This window comes from Muscardinus avellanarius (genome assembly GCF_963383645.1).
Source record: "Muscardinus avellanarius genome assembly, chromosome: 2".
Taxonomy (NCBI): domain Eukaryota; kingdom Metazoa; phylum Chordata; class Mammalia; order Rodentia; family Gliridae; genus Muscardinus; species Muscardinus avellanarius.
Window position 1 is genome coordinate 85,260,055 of NC_137787.1, and position 12,703 is coordinate 85,272,757.

Genomic DNA, 12,703 nt, shown 5'->3' on the forward strand with positions numbered 1-12,703 from the left:
CAACTTTTCTAACAATAATTTATGTAGTATTTGAATATGTGATCAACCACTTCCAGCAGGAGCTAATGAAGTACCTTCCTTGAGAACAAATGAAAAAAATCAAATATAGAAAAAGAGCACATAATCTAGAAAAAAATCATAGTAATGTATATGTTATCATGATGATGAACAGATATATATTTATTTATTTATCTATATTGATTATAGCATGTTATACTTTTCTGATTTTTTAAAAAATAAATTGTGTGTATGTTTATGCGTGCGTGCAAGCACATGCATTTGTGTGGTATTAGGGACTGAACCCGGGAAAGTTCACCTCTGAGCCACACCCCCAGCTCTATTTTATTTTTTATACTGAAACAGGGTCTCAGTAAGTTGCTGAGGCTGGCCTCAAGCCTGAGATTCACCTGTCTTCAGCCTCCCAAGTACTGGGATTATAGGCATGTGCTATCATGCCTGGCTGAGAAAATAAACTCGTGTGTGTATGTGTGTGTGTGTGTGTGTGTGTGTGTGTGTGTGTATTATTGGAGATGAAACCCAGGGGATTTTTACCCCCAGGTTACACTCACAGACCTACTTTATAATTTATTTGGAAATGGTCTCACTAAGCTGCTGAGAACTTCACTAAGTAGCTATGGCTGGCTTCGAGCCTGCCTGCTCCTCCTTTCTCAGCCTCCCAAGTACTGGGATTACAAGTGTGTGCCACCACGCCCAGCTAAATAAACTCTTCAAATGGAGAGACCACATGGCTTTGCCGGAGGAAGCTGAGGAACTCAGCATTGACTCTCAGCCCCAAGATGATTCCTGGGCCTTGCTCAATTGGACTTCCACACTAGACTACATGGATTACTTTGCACAGTTCACTAAGCAACACCACAGGTAATAGAGATAGAACAAGTGGTCAAATAACAAGTGACAACGAGATGCTGTGTCATTTTAAAGCAATGGTGTGGTGTTTTTAACATTCTTCCTGTTATAGGTCTTGGGGTTTAATTTCCTGGATTCAAACACATCATGTTGACAATTCTTCCAGCCTTGTTAAAGTAGCAGATAATCTTATTGAACAGCAAATATTTTGTTTTCTGCATTTAATGTTCTCATTTAATGAGGTGTGACATGTTATCTGAGTGACATGAAGTCTGTGAAATACAAGGTGATATTTCTCTATTTAGTGGCAAATGAAAGGACCTCCACGTGATTGTTTACCTGTAACTTTCTTTCTCTGAGCAACATTTCTTGCTTGCTTACTCAAAGGCAGAAGGGTTGTTTTAAACACATTCTGATCAAGATTAAAGAGTATAAGAAATGACCTTCAGTGAACTCTGCATAGAAAAGACATATTAACAAGAGCTTCATTATGGTTGTTTGGGAAAATAACACTTTTTCTTCCCACCTCCCCGTATCTACAGCTTTTCAGTGTAATGTATTGTATCCTCCTTCCATAATTGGGCTATTACCATATACCTTGCTTTGGCTGATGCAAACCAAATATGGGCTTGAAATCGATTTGCACATCCGGGCTATCCTCATTCTGTTATCACTGTGAGAAAACTTGCACTGTCTAGCCTGCTGGACCCCAGAGGAGGATCAAAGTCATAGGAAGGTCAGGGCCAAAGTCAGACTCAGCTCACAGATCCTCAGCAAGCTGCCAAGCTGCAGAGACTTGTGTGGGTCCAGTCACAGGCAGCTGACCCCTCAAATGCACAAAGGCCAGCTGGGATCTTCAGAGAGGCCTGGACTCTGCCTGCTGACTCCCAAAATATGAACAGAAACTGTCGATTGTGGTTATTAGTGATAGGACAATTGTGGTCCCCACTTTTATAGTCAAACAAGGAAGAGAAGTATTATTTCTTGTGTGTGTGTGTGTGTGTGTGTGTGTGTGTGGTACTGGGGATGGCACCCAGGGGCATTCTACTTCCAAGCTATACCCCCAGCCCTATTTTTTAATTCTTTATTTTAAAACAGGATTTCACTGAGTTGCGAAGGGCCTCACTAAGTAGCTGAGGTTGTCCGTGAATCCAGATCCTCCTGTCTCAGCCTCCCGAATGCTGGTATTACAAGCATGTGCCACCACTCCCTCAGCAAGAAGTATTATTCTATAGTAGCCATGTTACCAGTACCATGGGAAGATACACAAGAAAAGCAAATCATGGTCCATACCCTCAAGAAGTTTACAGTTTTATTAATTTAAAAAGAAAATTATAGCCAGGCATGGTGGCGCACGCCTGTAATTCCAGCATTCGGGAGGCTGAGACCGGAGGATCGCAGTTCACAGACAGCCTCAGCTATTTAGTGAGGCCCTCCATAACTTAGTGAGACCCTGTTTCAAAATAAACAATTAAAAATAGGGCAGGAGTGTAGCTTGGAGGTCAAATGCCCCTGGGTTCCATCCCCAGACCCGCAAAAGAAAAGAAAAAAAAAAGAAAATTATACAACTACAACCAAAGATAATTTTTATATTTATTTGTTATTTATTGTTTATTTATTTGTTATTTATTTATTATTGAACCAGGGGGGCATTCTACTTCTAAACTACACTCCCAGCACGTGTTTTTTTGTTTTTGTTTTTGTTTTTGTTTTTGTCTTTGAAACAGGGTCTTGCTAGTTTGCTGAGAATCTCATGGAGTTGCTGAAGCTATCCTACAATCCTCTTGTCTCGGCTTCCCAGGTACTGGAACTACAAGTGTATACCACAAGGCACATTTTATCAGTGTCTCTTGACTAGGGCTTGTTTATATCAGCTCTATCAAAATGTGCATGTTTTGGTGTAAGCCAGGACTCACTAAATCTCAAAACTCAAAGAATTGGGTATAGGGATATATATTTTTTAATGTTCTCCAGGGAATTCTAATGCCCTCCCTAGTTAAGAAACAATGATAAAAGTAAATATGTCACTCTATTTGTGCTTAAGTGTAATCAGGTCAAAGAGAGGTCAGTAAAGTCTGAGGTTGACAGGAAAGGCTTCAGAAGGTGGATTCTGAACAGCTCCTGAAGGGTCATAGGATTTGGATGAATAGAAGTTAGAATTGAGGCAGAAAGAAAATCATATGCTCTAGCATGGAGATTGGAATTAATATGGCGTGGATAGAACAGATATTTTTAAATGCATTTATTTACTCAACAAGCACTTTTTAGCATTTAGCATATATAAAACATGAGCCTGAATTCTTTAAAGATATTAACTATTACAACAATACTACAAGAGATGCATTAATGTCATTCCTCACATCATAGGGCAAGCAGACTGTCCTGTTCCCTGAAAGATCACACATGAGATTCTGTATTCAATAGAGAAATTCTAAATGTCCTGCTTAAATTTTCTTTGCAAAGAATACCAACTACATTGAAATTAGGCATTATTATTTCCTCAAATACATAAGAGTTGAAAAGGAAGATGAAATATAGCTCAGAAAGACAAAGAGTGGAACCATTTTATATATCTACTGTGATTGGAATTTTGCTTTAATATAATCCTAGGCAAATATGGCCATGTATGTGTGTGGTTCTGGGAACTGAACCCAGGATCTTGCACATGTTAAGCAAGTGCTCTGCTATTGAGCTACACCCCATCCTAGGTTTGATTCTTATAAAGAAAAATTCCTCTTCCCAGAGAATGTATATTGCTTTATTTCATTTATAAAGGCATGGGTATAAAATATTCTTTCAGTAAGTGAAAGAGATCCAGGGATTCTGTCTGGATAGGAAGCACTCCTACACGAGGTAATTAGTTAAGAAAGGAACTACTCACATTAGATTTGATGAATTCACTCAAGACTCAATTTTAATCAGTTTTCATCAAAACTCTGTGTAGCACAAATATTTTTCAGGATTTATCTTTGATTGCTAAAGTAAGAAGTGTATTTTTTATAAATATGTTCTGAAAGTCATTGTAACTTTTTGCATTATACTATGCAAATCTCTAAACATGTTACATTGCGTTATGAAAGTTTTAAATCCTGATAGGTCTCATATATGATCTTTAGATCACCTCCTAATTCCTTTAGGTCCATCCTGTTGATTTTTTTCTGAAAAATAAAAATAGAAAAATCATATAATTATGGACCTCTATTAGCAGATATAACTTATGAGTTTATAGTGCTGAAAGATCCATCAGATCCTAAGTAGAATTGCACTTACAGTAACTTAGCCAAATACTTCCTTTTGCGTGTGGGTCTGGAGATAGAACCCAGGAGAATTCGACCTCCAAGCTAGATCACCTGCCCTATTTTTCATTAAGTTAAGGAGGGCCTCACTAAGTAGCTGAGGCTGTTCAGAAACCACAATCCTCTAGTCTTATGTCTCACTAATGCTGGGATTACAAGTGTGCACCACCATGCCCAGCTAGCCAAATATTTTTCTAACATTTTCAGAAAAAAAAGTTAACATAATTTCTTCCAGTAATCTATTTTCTTGATTTTATATTTATTTAACAAATTTTATCTTAAGTAATAGATGAGTAAAACTTCAAGTATTACCTCATGGATTTTAAACAGTAAGATTATTGAAAGCTAATCAATAATAATAGGGCTTATTCTTCCTATATAGCAGAATTTTGGGGACCCTTTACCTAACCTTCCTGTCATCACGGTAGGGTGACTTTAATTCACAATTTATTATTATATATTTTATTAAAAACTAGGAAAAAGTTTGAAGTTTTTGAAGACAAAAAATGATAAATGTTTTAATAGAAGAGGAATGCTACTTACCCTGATTTAATCATTACACATTGTGTACATGGATTAAATTATCACACTGAACCCATAAATATGCATAGCTGTTGTGTGTCAATTTAAAAATAAATAAAACAGTGAGGAAAAAAAGGGGACTCATCCAAACATTTTTTTTTCTAAAAATAATAAGAAAATAGTGCTTTTTTTCTTTTACTAAAAGTTAGTTTATTTTCTCTAGAGGATACTGTGACTATGAATAAAAGATTATTTGTATTGATTACTTGACCCATATCTGCTTTTTTGTGCAGTGTGCTTACAAATCCCTTCCTAGCTCTTCTTCTGCTCTGCTTTGTGTTACAGGGGGCCTGGCAAGGATCTGTTGCCCAAGGATCTGTTTTCCAGGCCAGTGTGTTCTGGCTTCTGGAAGGGTTTGGTCTAATAAAGGTCCTGGCAGTAGACCTGGGACTGGGAGCAGGGAATGGTGAGGAAGAGAAATCAGAACATTTTCCTCTCTCCCTTCCCACATAGCAATATTAGAGCAATATTTCTGCAGCTTCTACTAAAGAGGTATACCAGATGGCCTGGATACCTGGTTGTGGTAAGACATCCCTCCATTCATTTTAATCTTGAAAACCTAATCATGGTAACTGTTTCCTTCCTCTGCTAATTCCTGGCTTTTCTCTGTTTCTTGCTTGGCTTTTTAGCTCTTCTTTCACCCATGTTATTAATTCCTTTGTTATAAATTCTTTGCCTTTGAGACAACTACAATGGTCTCTGTAAACTCTGCTTACAAATGTTATATACTCTATTCTCGTGTCAAGTAATTTGTCCCCAAAAAGAATTTGAGGCAACTCTCAAGGAAGGTACAGAACCACTAAATCAAAAGAAGTTGAAATCTACCTAAATCAGAGGTTAAATGAAGTGATTGAAGGATAGAGATAGAAAGTTTTAAGTCTATAAATTAAATTGTTTTACAGTGAGAATTTTAATATCAGCCATTTCTTCCTCCAAGTCTGAATATTTTATGAAAACAATTGAGTGATTTGTCAGAACAATATGAAGTGAGAATATACTAGTGGAGGCAGGACTGCAGGTCAGTCAGGGAATCTTTCAGTACTGGTGGTCCAGTCCTGACTGGGCCAACATCTCGCATACATGTGACTCTACCATCTACACAGGGCCAATACAAATTTCATGTGCAGCCCACTCTCATAGGCACACCCAGGTTTATAGGCCTTTTGATTCCTTCCGTCTTTTCAAGAAAGTATATCATAATGTACAATTTATAATGATTAGTGGGATTATCATCAGGATAACCTTGAAGTATTTCTAATGTGTCTTAAAATTAGGTCATTTTCAACCACTGATGTTATTTTAATAAAGTAATTAGTTGTAGCACAATTAACAAGTAATCAAAGGCACACAAATAAACTATATATAAAATTTCTAGCTTACACTCATTACCAGCACAATATAATTGCCAGTTATCTCATTTTGAACACATAGGCTTGTATACTTTATAAATATTATCTATAAGATGTAAACTAAAAAGCCAGGCGTGGTGACGCATGCTTGTAATCCCAGCATTCGGGAGGCTGGAGGGTTGCAGTTCGCCGACAGCCTCAGCTACTTAGTGAGGCTCTCTGCAACTAAGTGAGACCCAGTTTCAAGATAAAAAATAGGGCAGGGGGTGTAGCTTGGAGGTCAGATGCCCCTGGGTTCCATCGCCAGACTCGCAAAAAAAAAAAAAAAGATGTAAACTAAAATTGCAATATATTATATGCTGGTGATCATGATCATATTGCATTCCAAAGTAACAACTGGAAATGAAAGGAACAATGGTGCTCTAATGCTTTGCAAACCATTAAAACTGTGTTTCTTTTCAGGCTTAAAACAAATTAATTATATTAACTATTTGACTAATGATTTTCAGATTCATTATAAGAATATCCACAATCAATGAATTATTTTACCTTATTTTATCTTTATAAGAGAGAAAAATAAATTTAAAAAGAACTTTTGTACAATTAGGAGTATCTACTAAAATCTATATTCCACAGGATCAAGGAAGAAATCCAATTAGTATTGCAACTGATTCTTGTAGGTATTAGAAAAAAATAAACTCAGTACCATACATCAAGTCTTTCATAAACTGACACTAAGGCAGGTACTAACATTAGGCAAAGTCTGTCAGCTGCCTCAAAAAGTCTGAATGCTATCACAGGTAAACTAGAAACAGACTATACATGGATCCACATAAACACACACCAAACAATAGAAAAAAATCTTAATTACATAGACTTCTGAGGAACCAAGTATAGTGACACATGCCTATAATCTTAGTACTTGGAAGGCTGAGACAGGAGGATTGCAGGTTCAAAAGCCAGCCTCAGAAACTTAGTGTGACCCTCAAGAACTTAGTGGGATCCTGTTTGGGAGATGAGGGCAATATAAAAGAATAAAATAAAATAGGGCTGAGGGTAGCCCAGTGGTAGAATGCCCCTGGGTTCAACTTCTAGTACAAAAAAAAAAAAAAAAAGAAAAGTTGCTGAGAGCTATCCAAATCATTAATTTTTGTAATATAAAGTCTGGCATTAAAGAGAAAACTTTTTATAATTCTGTATTACTTTATTTATTTACTTACTGACTGACTGACATTTATTTTGCGGTACTGGGGATGAAACCCAGGAGCATTCTACCTCCGAGCTACACTCCCAGCCCTATTTTTTATTCTTTATTTTGAAACAGGGTTTCACTGAGCTACAAAGGGCCTCACTAAGTACCTGAGGCTGGGCTGTGAACCATGATCCTCCTGTCTACTGAATGCTGGAATTACAAGTGTGTGGTACGCCACCATGCCCAGCTGTATTACTTGATTTAGTTTAAGTTATTAATATTTGTATATTGCTCACTTTGTAACACAAGTATTTGCAGCTGTCTCTTACAAAATGTTCAATAGGTATTTGTTTAATAGATAAACAAATATATAATTCTTTAATTTAAATTTTTCACATATCAAGCGATTATCTAACTCAGATTTATTAAGAGTATCGCTTAAATTAGAATATATGAGTGAAAATACAGTGTTGTTTCATCAGAGACTATTAAGAAAACTGAATCACCACCATGAAGTCTTCTTCACATCTAAATTGACTTTCCCTATCATATATCTAATGGGGACAAGAGACTTTCCACTTGTGGAAGAGAGTGTTTTCCATTTGCTGGATCTCAGGATTTATATTTTTTCAGCCTCCTCCTCAAAATTTTATTTCTTGAATTTCTTTGTACATGACAGTATTTCTTTATAGATGAGAATATTACAAAGTAAATGCAACAATTTCCATCACAAAAGGGTGGACATCCCTTTGGGCAATTTACAATGGAGCCCAGGAATCCATGTGGTTTGGCTAACCAAAGCTTCCTGGAAGTGTTCATCAGCCATAATAGAAAACTGACCTTTTTCCTGCCAGTTCATCCTTTCCAGGAATAAACTCCAAAGTAACCCTTAAGCAAAAGCTCCCCAGTGACACCCCCTAACAATTAATCTAATTCTTTTCCCATGAAAAAGTGAAGAAATGTCAGCCCCATAACCTTTAAAAGACTGAACATATTACCAGAATCATTAAAACTTAATAGTTCTTGAAATAAGGCCAAGTCCTAAACTTTTTATGCTTTTTGCTTCCATTCCCGAATCACTGACTCCTATTCAAACATTTGGTAGAAAATGACAACCAAACAGATCAGGTTGGATTTTCTTACTAATTGTTCCATTATGCAACATTGTAATAGTAGCAAAATACATCTACAATCACTTATATAACAGGGACCAGTGGATAAGGTTTCAAAGCTCTAGAATGTGTTCAGTCCAAGCATCTGCATGTTGTCCATCTTTCATCTGCAGCAAAAAAATGGGCCTCTGGTTGAAAGTGACTGTAACAGAATAAATATCATTTGAGGCATTGCCAGTGCTACAAACAATTACCAACTCCATGATGGGCCCTTCTTCCTCTTTCTTCTTCGTCCATGAAAGAGACTAAAGAAACCAGCAGGATACGTCCAGCTGGGCTCCCTGGGAGGAGACTTCTTCTATAATCAAACTCAACAGAAACGGGCTCTTGCTTCTGGGACATCAAACATGAAGATGCTGCTGCTCCGCAGAAAATAAATAAGCAGATATCAAAGATTTATAAGAATTTGGACTAGAAACTTTTTCAGTCTTTCCACACAGCAAGACACAGCACTCATGACACGTACTATAGCCAGAAATGGACGTGGAGTCTTTAATTTTTGCCTTTAGATCTTGTTATTAATTTGGACACTGCAGTGATATATTAACAAAATAATGACCAATGCAGGAATTTAATTTGAATCAGAAGCCTCACTCATGTAGAAGTTTCAAAATAATTTTGCCATTCTCTACTTCATTTGAGACTGAGGTTTAAATTACCTAAAAAAATGAGAAATAAGTAATAGCCAATTTGCCTGGGGTATTTCTTTGGTCAGTGATATGATTTGTAACAGTACCTGTTCAGTTTCAAACCACACAATGAATAGAAAATTTATTAAAAAAAAATAAAGAAAATCACCTCTAAAGTGAACTAGCTGTTTGAAGTTGCACAAAGAAAGTTTGAATTGACTGCTTGCAATCAGTGAGTTTCCAGGTGTGATGGGGCATACCTGTAACCCCAATAATTGGAAAGCTGAAACAGAAGGATTGCAGGATTGAGGCCGGCCTTAGCAATTTAGCAAACCTTGTTTAAAAATAATATAAAGGGCTAATGAAAAGGATAGCTCAGTGGTTAAGTGCTCCTGGGTTCAATCCCCACTGATACACACACACACACACACACACACACACACACACACTCCCTCCAAGCGCTAAACTCAGAATATCTTAATTAAAATTCCATTTTGAACACTAAACACATTTTTTGAAATCTTAGATTAACAATCTCTTCATCTGTAACAAGAATCATAATACCTACTTAATAGAGTTGTGAGCATTAAATGATATATGTAAAAATTTTGTACCAAGAGCATAGTGGAAATACGTTTCATGTCAAAAGTTGTTTATTTTCTACAAAATAAATTTGATGAGCTTATCACTACTTTAATCAAATTTTATTTCTGTAACAGTAAAAGTATTTTACTCTGAAATCTTGAGATATAGAGGAAGCCTTGTGACATTCACAGATTATGCTTGAATTGCTCAGACCACACATGGAACCATAGAATAATTGAGAGACAAATGAATCTTCACATGTTCTTTTTGTCTCCGTTTTTGTCTTATTTATCTCCATTATCCCAAAATAACTAAAGAGATCACTTTGTTCTATTAATAAACTGTCTTTTCAAGGGAAGTATTTGTACAGCCAAATAAATAATTCTTTATAAAATTAAAGCCCATATTTTGCAGTGAAAATAAAAACTTTCACAGATAAATTCTTCATTCTCAGTTTTAGTGTTATAATTTGATATTCATTTATATTGCCTGGAGACTACAATTGTAAATTCTATTATTAAAAGGACCCAGACAATTATGGTATATTCATAGCATCTTAGAGACTTCACTATCCATAGGTGTTAAACAAAAGCCACCATCTAAGTGTCTTACAATGAATCACACTGTGAAAACTTCAACCTCACTTAAGAATATTTTTTGAGCTAGGCATAGTGGTATATGCCTGTAATCTCAGTACTTTGAAGGCTAAGACAGGAAAATTGTAGGTTTTTTCTAGCAAGCATCAGCAATTTAGTGGGACCTCATTTCAAAATAAAAAATAAAAGGTCTGGGAGTGTAGCTTTAATGCCCTGGGTTCAATTCCCAGTACAAAACAAAAAAAACAAAAAAAAAAAAAAAAAGAAAAGAAAAAGAAAAGGAAAAGAAGGGGGAGGAAGAGGAGGAAAAAAATAGGAGGAGGAGGAATTTTGTGTGTATGTGGTGCTGCGGATTAAACCTAGGGGCATTCTAACCCTGAGCTATACCCCCAGTTTAATTTTGTTTTTTCTTTTAAAACATGTCTCACTAAGTTGCCAAGATTATTCTTGAGCCTGAGATTCTCCTGTCTCAGCCTTTCAAGTACTAGAATTTAAAGGCATATGTCCCCACACCTGGACCAAGATACACTTTCCTATTGCCTACTCCCCAGCTGAGTCCATGTCAAATACTATTATATGACATTGCGTTTCTTAACCGATCTGGGTTAGCTAACACTGTAGATTCAGTACCATACCTCACAGACATAGATACGTTCAGTTTGACCCTGAGCAGGCATGATAGAGATCTCTAAGATCTACAGTGTGCTGATGGTTCTCAGGCATTAAATGTGACATTACCAAAAAGCATCCTGGGCCAGCTACATCCACTCAGACTATGTAAATATCTGCCTATCTGGATTCTGAATGCTGATTTTCCCCTTGGAAAACTTCTTTCAAATTTCAGTTGATTGAGTGGCCCAAGAAGACTCCCACTATCCAATGCCTGTTTTTTTGTTTTGTTTTGTTTGTGCTCGGCCAACCTTTTACAGACACAATAGTAATCATCAATAAATCTCAAAATGCAACTGTTCAGCAGCACTTCATAAACGCTGCTTACCCCTTTCATATTGTCAGATGCTTTGAAGTGCTGTGAGGATCCATCTTTATTTAGATGAGAGATGATTTCACTGCTCAGATTTCTGAAATACATTCAGTAAAGGGATGGGTTCACTTACTCCTAAGGCTATTCCTCATTCATTTTTTGTTTTACCTGTAACACTTAAATGAGAGTATTTTGAGCCCTAAAATCGGATGGAAAGAAGGGATTTCAATTACTTCCATGGGTGTGACTGAGAATGTGAGTCTTTTAGCAGTCAACAAATACAGAGTGTGAGCCTTGCTGTTAATCAAATCCAACAACCACAGCAATGAATAATCACTCAATAAAAGCATAAGGGCCAGATTATGAAGCCAAAGAGAACTGACGAGGCTATGAAGAAAGGAGAAGCAAAAACCAACCCTCCACCTATATCCATAGCATATCAGTAAATGGGGAAGGTGCTGAGAGGCATTTAATAAGGCTGATTACATGCTAACATTTTTATTTTATTCTTTTTTTATACTAAAGATTGAACTAAAGGGCATTCTACCTCTTAGCTATACCCCCAAGCCCTATTTTATTTTATTTTTTTAAATCTGGAAACAGGGTCTCATTGAGTTGCTAAGGCTGACTTTGAACCTGAACTCCTGTCTCAAGCCTCCCAAGTATTGGGATTATAAGCATGCACCACTATGCCCATCTGGAATTTGTATTTCAATACATTTATTTTTGTAATCCAAGACACTTTTCTGGATCTTGACTCTGATCAGGAATAGTTTTCTAATGGCTATCTTAGCCCTTGGATTTTAGCTTAAGTATTATGTTCTTAAAGAATCATTCTCTCACATGTTTGGTGGCACACATGTGTAATCACAGTACTTCAGAGGCTGAGAGAGAGTTCACAAGTTTAAGACCAGCATTAGCAAATTAGTGAGACTCAGCAACTTAGCAAGATCTGGTTTCACATTTAAAAAATATATGTATAGCCGGGCGTGGCAGCACACGCTTGTAATCCCTGCGCTTGGGAGGTGGAGACAGGAGGATCGCGCAGGTTCGAAGCCAGCCGCTCTGGCTTAAGAGACCCTGTTTCCAAATAAAAATATAAAATAGATCTGGGAGTGTAGCCCGGAGGTAGAAGGGTTTCCAGGAACCCTAGTACTATATATATATATATATATATATATATATATATATATATATATATATATATATATTTTTTTTTTTTTTTAAGTGCTAGGGATGTAGCTCAGAAGTAGAATGGCCCTACATTCAATACTGAGTCTCTCTCTCTCTCTCTCTCTCTCTCTCTCTCTCTCTCTCTCTCTCTCTCACACACACACACACACACACACACACACACACACGAGACCTTCCCTTACCCTGAAAACTAGATTAGATTCTGCATTATGTATTGCCTTAAAAGTCTACTTCTTCCTAATACTCATTATAATTAAAT